Below are 11,747 nucleotides of genomic sequence, written 5' to 3' on the forward strand. Positions count from 1 at the left end.
CTCACAAACTTGCACAGTTCTGGTACACTCTGCCACAGATCTGGCACCGCACACAACAAAGAGCTGCAGCTCCTCCCAGTACCCCATCAACACAAAAGAAAATCCTTTTTCTTTTTCTTTTTTTTTTTTTTTTTTTCACCCTAGGAACTGCAAAACAAATGAAAGTTAATGTTATTTTTTTACCACTTCTTTCTGACAAAGCGTGCCTTGATGTTAGTTTATACACCAGAAATCAAGCTCTGGCTTCCCTGGTTCTGGAGGATGTGATGGGGAGGTTACATAAGGGTGTAATAGGAGCTGTTACTTCCTTTCCCAGTTGAAGAGAAAAAGCTGTGGATCAGGTTACACACTCAAGGGCTGGTCATCACTGCTGCAAGCCTTCCCAAATTTTGCTAATAATCCTCCAACAAACAAGAGAAGCTGCTTAGATACCTCTGATTTCAACGTACAAAGGCTCTGAGAATTTAAAAGACTACCTATATAGCTACTGGGGAAAGAAGAAGGGAAAATTATTTTTGCATTTCATCAATCTCAGGAAACTCCCCACGCTTGAAGCGTGCAGTCACCCAAGTCGCCGCTTCACATTTCAGTTTGCTCCTCATTAGCACAACAAAAAGGATGAATGAAACAGAAGGCCAGATTTACAGGGCAGCCTGGCACCGCACTGACCACCCGGAGCACACCTCCAGAGGGTTTTTAGGCCGCTACGTTCACGCTTGTCCCAGCTCCGACCGCACTGAGCACGCAGAGGGTGGCCCAGGCCAGCACGAAGCTGTCCCCCAAACTGCTCCGCTCGCTCTCTCCTCACCTTCCTCCCTGGTTCCCAAGCCACTGCTACGACTGCTGCCGAAGGGAGATGAGCTCAGGACCCAGCACGAGGAATTTCTGTTCCCACACAGCTCCCAGAAACCGGATGACCTCAGAGGATCATGTGAAGAAAGACCACGGCACTTCCACCAGGCAGGACGCCTTCAGTGCGTTGCCAGCAGTGGGAAAAATTAATGGCTTGGGCTTATGTTTCCAATTTCCCTCTCCCACTTCCTCCTCTCGTTTGCCAGGCTTCATCCTCCCTTCCCCCAGAAGCGATGGCAGGCTGGCCATCCACATCTGCCCTTCTAAAGGCAGCGCAGACAAGGTTTGGAGGGGCTATAGTACATGGAGCTAACGCAAACTCCCAAGCCCTGCTGATGGTTTCTTGCTAATTTCCTCCCTATGGATGGGATGGGACGGGACGGGACGGGATGGGATGGGACGGGATGGGATGGGATGGGATGGACGATGCTTTACTGAGTTCTTTCGCCCTCGCCTTGTGCTCGGCGCACCCCGATGGTCCTGCGGTGCCACAAGCAGCGATGCCACGACCACGACACCTCAACGCAGCACGGCGAGGCGCTGCATTAAAGATGCCCAAAGCCAGCTCCGGAGCCGGGAGCACGCCACGGACGGGCACTGCTAACTTCACGGTGTTTGCCACCCGCCGGGTCCGGCTCCCTTTCCCCAACACCGCCCTTGCGGGACGAGCCCGGCTTTGCTCCCGGGACTTGTCCCCGCCGGCAGCCATTTTACCGCCCCCCGGCCCCTCACGGAGGCTCCCGGCCGCCCCCCCCCCCCCCCCCCCCCCCGCTCCCTGCCCGCAGCCCCGGTACCTCCACAGCCAGCGGCTCCCCGGCGCCTCCCGCCCAGCCGCCGGCGGTCGCGGCCCCGCAGCAGCCGCGGGGAGCGGCTCCGCCCCGGCCCGGCCCCAGCCCCAGCCCCGGCCCCGGCCCCGGCCCCGGCCCGGGAGGGGAGGGGAGGAGGCGCCGCCGCCGCCCCGAGCTCGCAGCGCCGCCCGGCGGCCTCGGCACGGGCAGGGGCTGCGGGGCCGCCTCGGCCTCGCCCTCTCCTTCCACTCTTTTATTTTTTTAAATCCCTTTTCCTCCAAGCATCAGTGAAAGTTACCTCAGGATTCCCGTTTCTGCGAGCTGCTGCTGTACCGGCGCAGCGCCAGGGACTGCACGCCTCTCACCGGGGCGCCTCGGTTAAAACCATCACCTCACGGTTAAAAGCATCACCAGTCGCTGCGTTGAAAAGGAAAATTTCTGCCTCGGTTGTGAACTTTCTCCACTCACTTCACCCAAAGGAGAGGAAAGCTCATCGCTGCTGTCCGTACAGGCTCCTGGCGCTGCGCCTCAGCAGGGTTAGCGCTGGCCACAGCGTGTGCTTCGAGCCTGTTGGACGCTGAGAGTCCTGTAAATAATTGTCCGTCCGTAACAGCTGCTGCTTGGCAGCATTTGTAACGCAGGCTGTATTAAACATCCTCGGGAGGCTGCCTTGTCCTCCAGGCGATGAACCCCAAGTATCCCCCATTGCCCTCTTCCAGCACTCCATCCCCACCTTGCTCCAGCTCTGCGTGAAAGGCATCTCGTTACCCCTGCTTACTCTGAGGCAATTTAGCATTGTCAGTCTTTATAAAACATGAATTAGCAGCCCACTGCTACACCTTACACTTTTTGCTTTGTCCTGGCTTAATAAGAAACATTGATCCTGAAAGCTCTTTTTCTTCTTTCCCTAAAGCAAGCTAGTGCAATAGAAAGGTTATCACTGCACAAACTTGGGCTTTTTTTTTGTCCTTTTTGCTACATCTGCTGGACTACCACAATCACCACTGGCACAGCCTGCAGTAAATTAAAACAAAAAAAAAATCTGAAAGATGTGCTTGGTCACAGAGGAGGAACCTCCAGGACCAGAGATTGGGGATAACCTGCCCTGTTCAGGAGCAGTGCCCTGCTGCCCCCCTCAGCAAGCAGTCCCACAGCAGCCTCCTGGTGCTGCTGGCCTTTGGGGAGCATCCTGCAGCCCCCCGGGACATGCCCTCTGCTAGCTGACCGGCTGTCCCCCTCTCTCTTCTGGCAGACTGAGCATTTCAAGTGGCTCTCAGCTGGGGTGAGAGCATGGCTCTTGGCAAAACAAAATCCAGCTGGCATTAACGCTGAGGATTTACTTCTTCCCGATCATTCACCTGCTACTGGGTCTGCCTGGAGATGTGGAGTGCTGCCCTTCTCGCTCTCTTCTCCTCTCTGACCCAAAAACCCATCTGAAATATCTTCCCCCACAGAGACCACATTAACAACAAAGCTTTTGCTTCCTGCAGCAGATTAAACACTCTCACAAAGCAAGGAAAATGGTGCAGCTGTGGCCAGTCCAGCTCACTCTAATTTATGGTACATTTTTGTACCTTTTAAATCTGAGCGCACGGCAGGTTACAAACCTTTTCCTGAAAAGCAACAGCAGCCTAGATCTCTTTTTTTTTTCCCATGCTTTTAAGTTCTGTCCTGAAGGGGGACGGATTATAGTTTCTTGATTACAGCCTTAAGGGCTACAGTTTCAGAAGGCAAACAAGTCAGGTACAAAACCAACCAGAAAACTGTCTGTTCCTCAGATTGCAAGGGCACATCTGTGGAGATTCTGGGTCCCATTTGCACTGACAAACCACAAATCAAGCACACAGCAGTCCTCAGTTTTATCTACAGCAATATCTGGCAATAAGAAGAGCAGTAGTTAATGCCTAGAGCTATTTCCTAGCCAACCTCACAGAGAAAAGGCACAGAAATGCTGAAGCAGAAACTTTAAAGAACAAAAATAGATCTACTGTGAAACTTCATTTCTACTGTATGTGCAACAAGGCAGCGTAGTGACCCAGTCTCAGCCACGTTCATGGCTCTCTAGTGAGTTACCCTCACTGTAAATGCAGAAATATCTGACACGTTGCTAAGTAAAACTGGATGGGAGGTAGACGTGCTCTCAAACGCATTGAGTTGGTTTAACCACGCATTTAAATACATTCAATAACATAATTAACAGGTCTGTACTTCAGGTAGAATTTTTTAATTTGTAACTTAAAATTACCTTTCAAAAGAAAATAAAATGAGAAAACAAACACTCGTAATTTTCCTTGTTCCTAGGAAAACAATCTTTGTTTTTCGCTAATCTTTATTTCAGATACCAAGTATAGTTACTGATTGACATGATTTATTATTTCATACTCGTTTGGGTATACAATTCTCGTATATGGAGAGAGAAACCAACTACGTAAGAACAAGTTATTCCTATTCATAAAGGAGGAAACTGAGTGAGTAAGAGTAACACTCCCTCCCTCCCTGCCCCAATACAGAAAATCCTTGACAGAGCTGACAACACGACTTAGACAACCACATTTTTCATCTCCCTCTTCGCCAGAAGACCAAGCTGTGTCGCTGTTCCTATGTTCAGTGAGAAAATTCTAGGATTTTCTAGGACCCTCAGTAGGGTCCAGACCTACCTCCTGAGAGACGAGGTCAACCCAGGAGACATCTCCCCCTGTGTGTTAGCATTAAGCACAGGACAGCATCTGAGATGCAGCACTCACATTTTTTTCAGGCTGCATCAGGCTTGAAATCCCTTTGGTCCTCGACACAAGCTACCAAAGTCTCCAAACTAAGCTCGTACACTTCATGCTAAAGGTCTTGTGGTAGCACAGAATCCCCCTGGTGTGGACGTGGCTCAGCTCCCACCTCCTCACACCACACACCAGGCTCTATCTAGTGGCTGAGTGCTTCCTGCACACATCTGGGACCCTCACAAAAAGGTGCCCTTGGTCATTGCAAACACTAGGAAGATCTTTACATTAGCACTGTACAAGATCTTTACATTGCAGTGCATTTACCTTAGCACTGTACAAGATCTTTACATTAGCAATGTAGCACTTTACATTTCCTACTGATGGGAAAAAAAAAAAAAAAAAAAAAAAAAAAAAAAAAAAAAACACTTTTTGGAGACATAGTTGATTGCATCCCTTCACAAAGAGCCTCTGAAGCAAATAATCAAAACCATAACTTAGGGAGGGAAAGGACCCAGTGCTGCGTGAGATTCAGAAGTCCTCAGATTAAGTGGTAGGGGAGAAATCCGCATTTTGGAACCACGTAACACTAGGGAGAGGAGTCTCTTTGTGTACTGGAAGACAAACATTACTGGTAAAATAGCTGCACTGCAATCTCCAGGCATACAGTGGAACACAGCCTGAAAATACTTGCAGCAAGATAACTGTGGATGTTCTTGTCCCACTGCACATACATTTCACAGAACTCTTTGATTTTATAATGTATTGCTGTGGTTCCCCAAGCACAATAGGTGTTGGTTTAATGACAGAGTTGCACTGTGCTGAGATTTCCAGCCACACGTAACATCTGCCTGGGGGGATTCTCCCTCCTACATGTATATGAACAGAGCAAAGACACAGCTTTATACTTTGTGTCGTCATCTGTCCTTCAAGACTCTGGTTAAAAGGGAAACATTTTCTTGGATATTGGACCAGGACTACTGTTGCAAACAAAAAATTACCCAGCACAGGTGCTGGGATCGAACTGTAGGTATATGCAAACTTCTTTGCAGAATAAAACCAAGCAGATTATACTAATAAATCCCGCACGTCGCATACTGAGGCTTAACAAGTTGCTGCACACTAGGAGTGATCAGTCCTGTGTGGTAGTAGGAAATGATGTGGGATTTCTACAATCCATTTATCCAGATTTCTAATGAGGAGTTATGCTTTGCTATTATTTTTTTCCATTATTAGAAGCAGGTCTGCTATTTCCACTCGAATTTGAAAAAGTGAAAGCTGACAAAGGCTTACAAACAAAACCAACAAAATATCGTGGTAGAAAAGGGGTTGCACAGAGGAATAAAAGCCAATGGAAGCATAAAAGAGGATGACCTGGGCCTTTAATAAAAGGCTGTGAAATCTTAGCACAGACCTTATAAATACTAATACAGGTAATTGCATATGAGGAAATTATTTGGCATGTTTCCTTTAATAATGTACAATTCTCTCACCTTACCTGATTTTCTTAAAGAAGAGGTTAAAAGGGAACTGCCCTTGCAAGTATTAAAACCTTTTTGACTCCACACAAAAGCGCAGGCTGATGAAGAATGCAGTCAAACTCCTTGCTGGCTATTCATAGCACGGTAGAAATACAAAGCAACAAAGAAAGCATGTAAGTAACGGGGAGAAGAGCGGCATGGAAAAATAAATGGCTAAAGAGCCCAGAAACAAAATGTTTCTGGAAGTTCCCTCCTAATCATTTCTGTGAGTCTGAGAGCCTTCCACTTCCCCTGCTTTCTAAAGAAAAGCGATCAGCTTACCTCGGGCACATAAGGACAGTTTTATTTCCAACTTAATTGCAAGAAAAGCCGGCGGAAGGTAACCCAGCTGTGATGGATGTGACTGCACATGCCAGACAGACGTTGCCAGCATCAGAGTTCTTCCTATGTTCCCCAATTGTTAACTACTCACTGGAGATTGAGTGTGTTTTATGTGCAGAGGAATAGCAATTTCTTTGTTCTCCAACTTTATTACAACATAGCGAACTCTTTAGGAGCGCAATTTTTTTGCCAACAAGAAGCAAATTAATAACACATGTACGTGGCACATTTCTGCTTCCACCACAGGTGAGCGCAGTGCTTGTAAGGGGTGCGATCTGCAGCCTTCTTACACCAAGGACCTTGGATCTAGCTCCGGCTACAGCACTGTGAGCCAGCTGCATCTCTCCTGCAAGAAGTGGGGCTACAGTGGTGTAACCAGTGCCTCGGCCAAAGCTTTAACTCTATCCAAATGGAAACGGAGCAAACATCAGTGCAACTTTCCTGTGCACTGCCCTATTATCTCATCATCAATGCACTTACTCAAGCTGTTACTCTACCTGGTTCAATCCAAGGACTTCATTAAATGTCAGCATGAGACTCTCAAAACACAACTCACATGAATGCTGCCAGCATTCACAGTGCACAGTTTCACTATTCTCTGTGATTATTACTCTGTGTAACGTATAGATTATCATTTCTACACTGACAAAATGTACACGTTATAATCAAATGTATTTCTGATGTTCAAAGCCTGGTTCAGCCCAGTTCTGCTGCTTCAGAAAGACACTCTGTAAAATCCAGAACAGCTACCTAACAAAGCTCACTATATTCCCAGCACCTGGTAGGTCTCGTGACCGCTTCCAACATGATGCAAAAAAAAAAAAAAAAGGCATAAGGAGAGCAGGATGTAAACCAAAGCACCACGCCAAGCTGCAAGGAGCTGCAGAGTGCAGGAGCGGTGAGGTTTGCTGTTTCAGGGCCCCACATGCACACAGCAGCTCCAAAGGTCCCGTATCACGTGCACAAACAGAGATGTTGCGAACAGACACTTGCCAAGCTGGCTGGCTACTTGCTTTAGACAGTCCTGAACAAATAGAAATGGAAACAGTCCGTAGGATGTGTTATCTCTGCAGTAACTAAAGATGTTCGGCTGACTTTGGACTAAATTACCCAACAGCTAACACACAGAAAAAGCACACGTGAAATAAACTGATTTACTGCTTTAATATAGAATACAAATAGAAAGGGTCCATACACGACCCTATGGTTTCTGTAATGAGTCTCTGTAAGAAAGCGCAGCTCAGAGAGAGAAAATAGCTAGAAAGCTGCAGTTTCATCTGCATAACTCATCTGTGAGCTCTGCAGCATCCACTTAAGGGATGAATTACTGTTTCTGCCTTAAAAAAAAAAAAAAAAATATCAGAGAGAAACAGATCAAAAAGCAACCTTTCCTTCAGCACATCACCCATCCCAGGAGCCAGTGGAAGTCATAACCTTTGAATTTAGTAGAGCACAAGGCCTGGTCCCCCTGTACATTCAGAAATACTGAGAAGCAGATGAGGAAAAAAGGCGCCTGCCCCTCCTCTCCACCTCATTTGCTTCCTAGGCCTCTGCAAAAAGAATAAGAGCCCAGACTAGTCGAAGCTACTTGCTGTATTGCCTCAGATCTATCAGTTGCATCAGCAAGGACAATGTCAGAAAACCTTTTCCTACAGGGTGCATGATGAGGGTTCCTGCACCGTACTGTACAGGGAAATGTTCTCTTTAATGGCTGAGCATCACGCTAAGCATGCTGTCAGAGCCAACAACATGCTGGCATGGCTGCAGAACTGTTGAAACAGGACAAGAAGCAATGTGAAACACCAACAGCAACGCAGATACTGAGGACACACATGCTACTCAAGCTCTTGGAAAGAACACTCATGTCAAGAGAGTTCCTGTGATTTGATGCAGGGACTTCACATCTGGAAGAAAACACATTTTCCAAGGTGCCACAGTGCAAGCATTGGGGCTGGTCACTTTATCAACAGAGCACACCAGAAGAGACAGAAAGTCTCCAGAAGGCTGAGTTCTTTTTTTCAAACAAAGCTGGTAGACTTGAAGTAAAACTCGTAGGCTATAATGAATGCTTTTGACTGTAGGGAGAAAAATGAATGGCTTGACTCCAGAAACTGCCTCTGCCTACATATAGAACTAAGTCTGTAGGAGATCCTTATTCAGCGACTTTACTGCAAAAGACATTAATTTACATTTTCTTGTTTAAAGAACAGATAACTTTCTCCATGTGGGAAATTCCTGCAGACCCAGGCTTGGAGGAATGAATGAGCACTGCAAGGAATTTCATACATTGCATACAAACACTGGCGACTGGTGCCACACTAAGGCCTCAGAGATTATAAGGAAAATGCAGCTTTTTCAGGGCAGAGGCTAGGATATCAATGCCTATTAGTCTGCAGCTGCTCACCTCCTGACAGCATAGCATGAGATGTATGAGGTCTTAATCAAGCTCAGATGAAAGGAAAGGTTTCTTTTAATTGCTATCAATGTTAATGAACAACTCGGTCTTGTTTAAACATCCAGGCAGCGATATGGGTGAATATCTGAGTTTATCATGTCCTCAATCTTTTGAACAGCTAGGTTTTATTTGCTAAGCAAGGAATGAGCTTACCCTGAAAGGGATTGGCTGAACCGGAGGTCTGGACTTTAGATAACCAAATGTTTGGGATTTGATGCAATTTCGCCTCAGCCACCTTTGCTGAGTTTTGGGCTGTCTTTGCAAACTGAGCAACTAATGAAAATTGTCGTGGCACCTTCAGGTTAAACAGAAATGCACGTTCTCACTCCAAAAGGCTTTTCCTTGGTGGTTCTGTATCTAAAAGATAAAAAGAAACGCTGAATCTTTGTGCCAAAAGTAAAAATACAAACAGAAATGGATGTGCTAGTATTAGATAGGGTTTTGCTAGTTCTTGTGTTCAGAGCAAAGGACTCCAAATTAAAAGCCATAACGGGGGAAAAAAAAAAAAAAAAAAAGTATCACACATCAGTTTTAAAAACAAAAACAAAGTCCTTCTTAAAAGCATTGGAAAAGTTAGACCCTTTGCCTCTTTTATGGAGTAAACTCATATCTGCTCATTTTATTCTTTAGTTTATTTGCTTTTGATTATTCCAGCAGCCTACAGCAGCAATATTGTTCCAAAAAAAAAGCACAAAGACATTTAATCTAAGACAAAATAGTATTTATGCATTTTTAATCAGAAGGATGTTTCTACTAACATTAGATTTTTACAAAACCTTTTGATTTAACACTTTTCATATATAGCAACTCAGATTATGCATCAAAATACCTCCTGTGGAATTAGAATAGCCCTGTGTAATTACTAACCAACTGCAACAAGGGTTTTAAAATGCTTACTCACTTGTCTGCTCCATGTACTGTTGCACAAGAGCTTCTCATGAATTTATTAATCATGGACATATCACTGTTGAAATATTCAGTATGTTGCACTGGGGCTTCCTGCTCGTCCCCCCAGGGTAAACTCCTTTCCTATTGCTCTGGCTCACTCAGCTTCTGTATTACTGACTTCTTCAGTAATACTGCAGTTTTATCTTTCAGGTTTTTGAAGAAAAAAGTTGCACAGGAAAGATGAGATACCAACTAACCCATTCAGCTGCCTGCAGAAACAAAGTTCCATCCTCTGCAAGCAATATTCAACTAGCTCAGGGGTAAGTGCACTCTTACTTGCCAGTGATACTCATTTAGACCCTACATCCTTTCCAGCTAGTGTGGAAGGGTTGCAGCTGCTCCTGCAGCCTCTTAGCCTTTTCAGCTCTCACTGAAACCAAACTTTTGGGAAATTTGGTGGAATTTGTATTCAGCAAAACATCTGTTTTCTGGAAATCACCCTCGAAGACTGGAGCTTTATTGGTACCAGACGGTGGGGGACTTCACCTTTGCAGCTGAATTACTACTTCCTCAGTAGTTTCTAGAATACTTTTGTCTCGATGCTTTAGAAAAAAAAATCTAAGTTAAACTTCCTGATCCGCACAGTAGGATCATGTCACTGCTTCACACAGGATTATATTCACCACTGCACTGATATCCAACACAAGAACGTCACCTACCACTTAAGTAGCAAAGGTTTCCTCTAGGGGACACAGCTTGCCTGTTAGCAGGAGACCATGATACAGCAGAGGAAACTGCTCTCCTAAAAAGATATTTTCCTAAAGGACCCACAGAAACACAAGCTAAGAGAAAGAAGAAAAGGAACAGCCTGCCCCCAGCTGCCAGCTGGCCTTTTCAACTTCAGCTAGCACCTACAGCAGCTGGAGCCGTGGCTGGGAGCCTCGGGTCACAGCAGGAGGGAGCTTGGCAGTGGCTGCAGAGCCCAGGTTGTCCCCCAGCCCTGCGGTTCTGCTGTGCTTCTGGCCCGCCCGAGTGTGACGAGGGCTGCTTGCTCCAGCTGAAGGCACGATCTGGTCTTCACTCACGACACAGTCCCTCCCTCAGAGCCGGTGATGTGGGGCACACGCACTCCCGGTTTAATACCAAGCAGCTCGTAATTTTAACTAGGGAGACCGTGCACACATATAGCCTTGTCTTGCCAGTAAATAAAAAATTGAGTAACACTGAACACTGATCTTAGACTTCACATTGTTTCAGTTGTCACTTACTTTAAGGAAAACAAAACAAAACAAAACAAAACTTTTTTTTATCTGAAGAGAGGAATCCTACCGATCTGCATGTGTCCCCCATTCCCTGTGTTAAGACATCGTGAGCAGCACCTCCACATGATTTTTTTCTTTCTTTGCCAACCAGTTAGCTATAGCTGTTTTCAAACGCCACAGTAATCTATGGTAACTCCTTTATTTGCACAAGGGATGTGTCAAATACTGTCTTCTTACACAGCTAGAATATGTGATATTCTCTTTTTTCAGCATACTCTTCCGAAAGAAGGAAGTATTACATATTCCAGCTCCACAGGGTGCCAAACACAGACATCTCCTGAGCAAACAAAATAAGTTACTCATTATAATGTAACTATAAAGACGAGAATATGAGATTACAAGAAAACATCCTCTACGCAGCTATAAACATTAGCTGCAAGGCTTACTATTCACCACCATAACATCTTGCTGCCAGGCTTATCCTGATCCCTTCTTTTCACATTGCTAAAGCAAGCAGATTTCTTTTTTTTCCCCATCATTATGGAACCTTTGTGCACTGCTTTTGCAGAGAGGAAGGGACACGTAAATGAGTCAGCCACTCGGAGTCAATCAAAACGAACACTGGATCATGTGCTCCTTGTTTTAAGGCCTGACCTCCCCCCAAAAAACAAACAAACAAACAAACAAACACTCAGAAGCAAATAGCCTGAGGAATTTCTGCTTTGGCAGGTCTAGCATGAAGCACTAGCCAAACACATTGCTACTGGCATCCATTCTTGGAAATTTTAAGCCAGAAAAATCATAGCTTGCTTCAGTATAATTAAAACAGACACTCAAAGGGGGGATTGCCAGGCTAAGTTAAGAAATTATACAAAATACATTTTAACAATCAAAATGTCTCGAGCAATCAAGAGAGGGGAAAATAG

At 45.6% G+C, this 11,747-nt stretch overlaps 1 protein-coding gene across 3 annotated transcripts in view; it reads right to left on the reverse strand.

Moving 5' to 3' along the window:
- The window catches only part of MYO1B (myosin IB), a 99,854-nt gene extending 89,909 nt beyond the window's left edge, over positions 1-9,945 (reverse strand). The window contains exons 1-2 of one of the 3 annotated variants that reach the window (XM_084522884.1): positions 9,573-9,945; positions 8,825-9,028 (exon numbers count right to left, since the gene is read on the reverse strand). The gene's annotated coding sequence lies outside the window, so the exon portion shown is untranslated. Of the gene's footprint in view, positions 1-1,646; positions 1,727-1,938; positions 2,954-8,824; positions 9,029-9,572 lie in introns of those variants that run through there. The other 2 variants (XM_084522883.1, XM_084522882.1) reach the window with 2 other exon arrangements.
- Between the last annotated feature and the right edge of the window lie 1,802 nt (positions 9,946-11,747).

This window comes from Aythya ferina (genome assembly GCF_964211825.1).
Source record: "Aythya ferina genome assembly, chromosome: 6".
NCBI classification, from domain to species: domain Eukaryota; kingdom Metazoa; phylum Chordata; class Aves; order Anseriformes; family Anatidae; genus Aythya; species Aythya ferina.